The sequence below is a fragment of the Canis lupus genome, chromosome 20 (assembly GCF_048164855.1).
Source record: "Canis lupus baileyi chromosome 20, mCanLup2.hap1, whole genome shotgun sequence".
NCBI classification, from domain to species: Eukaryota; Metazoa; Chordata; class Mammalia; order Carnivora; family Canidae; genus Canis; species Canis lupus.
The window spans coordinates 21,564,695-21,568,234 of record NC_132857.1 but is presented as its reverse complement, the minus strand read 5'-3'; the positions used below and the strand labels follow the sequence as shown (position 1 = coordinate 21,568,234).

The window sequence follows — 3,540 nt, the reverse complement described above, 5'->3', positions numbered from 1 at the left end:
GCTCAGCTAATGTACTTTAAGCAGGAAAGGCCAGGAGAGTGCATGCTTCATACAATTCTAAATTCTCCCAATTAGATATGTCACCTTGCCTCCTTAGAAAGGACCCAGTGAAGGTCTGTAGAGAAGAGCAGAAGCTGTCATCTTCGAAACTTTCTCCTTACATAATATGCTCCCAGGAAAGAAGGGATAGGCTGTCTTCCTTGCAAATAATAACTGGCAATGATATCAGTTGGCACCTGAACAGTATAGGGCTAGTGCTCTAGTCAGATCAGATTACCCAAGGTCATAAATGTCAGGCTACAAGAACTAAAAGCTGCAGAGTTTTGACTAGAAAAGTGGCAGCTGAGTGCAGCCCCGGTGGCTCAGCAGTTTTGTGCCGCTTTCAGCCCAGGACGTAATCCTGGAGTCCTGGGATCGAGTCCCACATCGGGCTCCCTGCATGGAGCCTGCTTCTCCCTCTGCCTGTGTCTCTGCCTCTCTCTCTCTGTCTCTCATGAATAAATAAATAAAATCTTTAAAAAAAAACAAAAGAAAAGAAAAGTGGCAGCTGAAAGTCACACTCTAGAAGGCACTGCAGTGACTAGGAAGAGGACTTGAGCCATGTTAACCACAGAGGGTTTTCAGCTTTACTAATGTTAGTATGAGGTGACAAGGGCCAATATTCAATTGGTGAATATTGATGTGACACATTTAGATTTATTTTACTGTCCTTTTACAAAGCTTTCAAGATTTAACCAGGAGTGACCAAATTTTCTCTAATTCATCTGATTTGCTCTGCTGGAGAGACTTGCACTCTAAGAAAAATGTAAATAAGCACCTTGTGGAAATGCATCATTTTTAAACAATTTTATTTAACTTTAATTAAATAACTTTAATTTTATCTATTAAATGACACATAGAGTCATTTGTAAAGGTAAGCACCCTCTCTTTATGCTTCCTTTCTCCTTTTTGAGGGCTAGACTTTTGGCTAGCATCGGCAGATGTTAGAATTTAGCCATAAGATTTTAAAAAATTGGCATGTTTTCAAAATCAGTCCATGTTGAAAACTTGAAGCCAAACTTACGTCTTGAGAGAATCTTATCTTTAAAAGTGAAATGGGGGGTTGGTCCTGGGGGATGTGGAGAGCTGGCAGCAGGTCGGCGGAGCTGGGAGTCGGGTTCGCACTGTGGACAGTGAAGGAGTGCATGCAGCAGGCGGTGGCGTGGCGGCCGCGGGATCTTCCAGCCGTCCAGCCCCGGCTAGTAGCAGTCAGCAAAACCAAACCTGTGGAAACGGTGATTGAAGCCTACTGTCATGGCCAGCACACTTTTGGGGAGAAGTATATTCAAGAACTGCTAGAAAAAGCATCAAATCCTAAAATTCTGTCTTCGTGTCCTGAGATCAAATGGCACTTCATTGGCCACCTACAGAAACAAAATGTCAACAAATTGATGGCCATCCCCAATCTCTTCATGCTGGAAACAGTGGATTCTGTGAAGCTGGCAGACAAAGTGAACAGTTTGTGGCAGGAAAAAAGGTTCTCCCGAAAGGTTAAAGGTTATGGTCCAGGTTAACACCAGTGGAGAGCAGAACAAACATGGCCTTCTGCCTTCAGAGACAGTATCCATGGTGGAACATATAAATGCCAAGTGCCCCAGCCTGGAATTTGTGGGGCTGATGACCATAGGAAGCTTTGGACATGATCTCAGTCAAGGACCAAATCCGGATTTCCAGGTGTTACACTCCCTGGAGAGGAGCTGTGTAAAAAGCTGAGTGTCTCTCCTGAGCAGGTGGAGCTGAGCATGGGCATGTCCATGGACTTCCAGCATGCAATTGAAGTAGGATCTACAAATGTCCAAGTAGGAAGCACCATTTCTGGAGAGTGAGATTACTACAAGAAACCTCCCTTAGACAAGTCCACTGCAGACCTGAAGACCCCAGTGGAAGTGGCGAAGACACACTGAGCCCAGCACAAACAGCTGTGGCTCCCATCCCGTGGGCCCGTCCAGGAAGACTAACTATGCACTCACCTGGAATTCCATTTTGAGGTCCCCTGTGTTACAGCACAGCAACACTCTCCTTGTAACCTGGAGAGAGCGTTCTGATGACTATGTGTATTGACAGGAACCATCTGTACTTAGGATCTGATGTAACAAGCTCACTGCAGATAGTAGTTTTGGATTGGATTTGAGAAATCCTGACATTTCCACAGAACAGATACCAAATCAGTAGCCAGGCATCGAGTTCAGTTTTGAATCCTGCCCAGGACACCAACCAACCCATGAATGCCTTTCCTGGATTAAAATGTGGCCACTGATGCCTGTAATCACCAAAGTGAAAGGGATTTGCATTTGTCATCCCCCTTAATAGAAAATTTTCTCCTACAAACCCCTCCTGAGTAACTGTCTTTGTTGCTGTGGAGCGAAGTGATTGCTGACCCCAGTTCCACCACTCCCCACCCCTCCCCGCCAGTAAATATTGTCTCTACTCTGGAATGACAGTACAGGTACCCCTCCAAACCCAAATCATTGCTGATAAGAGTTTATAGCATTGGCCACCTTGTGGTGTTGATCCTGAAAATCACAGGTGTAACATAAATGGGCTTGGGCCTTTCTCACATCCTCCTGAAGAGACAGGGCTCTGAGCTTTTTCTCAGTGACGGGAGGTCAAGGCTGTGATTTCTTCACCATAATCCTTTTAATGGTGATTTCTCATCAAAGACCAGTGAATCTCCTAGCTCCCCAGAAATTGCTTCAAGGCCAGGTCAGGTTCACAGTTTCGACAAGGCCTGGCTTTGAGGTTCCCATCCCTGCGACCATTACCCAGGCACATCTATAACCTCCCCTCCCCTGCTACATTGATAAGCCAAAATTTTGTAACTTTTTGATTGTTAATAAAGTAGCAAGATCTTCAAAAACCAGAAAACACAATCCTCAGACTCATAACAGATGACTTCCGTCTGCATTGTTTAGTTCCTAAATGTCTTTTTCCCTATTTATTTAAGCCCCAGTCTTTAATTTCATGAAACAACTTTCAGAACCTGCTGCTGCTGCTGAATGTAATTTTGTAAAACTTAAAACCATTATGATTACTGTTTCAGTCAGAACTTTAACATGATGTTCCAGAGTATATTAAATAAAAATGTGAATTTGAATTATAAAAAAAAAGTGAAATGGAGTTGTCAGAAAGAAAAATACACTAAACTACTAATTAATGTGTTTTTAAAGGAAATAAATAAAATCTTAACTACTATAAAAGTAAGAGAAAATCAGCCTTAAATTACATGGGGAAAGTTAAGCAGGTTCGTGTATATATTAGAAAAGTCTGAAATGCCAAAAGCTTTCAAGCCAATAGAATATTCTTGATCATTTCTTTTAAAAACTAGCACTTCTCTGGTGACAAAAGATTTATTTTTCACTTCTGGCAATTTAGTAATTATTAACTCTTCCATAATTAATGAGTAGAAGCTGAATCACATGTGGGAATCTAATTTTTATTATAATGAGGCTTTTCATGTTTTCAAAAATAATTGTCTAATTTTTTCTCCAAGGATTAACAATT

General features: G+C 42.0%; 1 pseudogene; it reads left to right on the top strand.

Moving 5' to 3' along the window:
* The first annotated feature begins 1,115 nt into the window (after positions 1 to 1,115).
* On the top strand, positions 1,116 to 2,924 carry LOC140612067 (pyridoxal phosphate homeostasis protein pseudogene; annotated as a pseudogene).
* Positions 2,925 to 3,540: the final 616 nt, after the last annotated feature.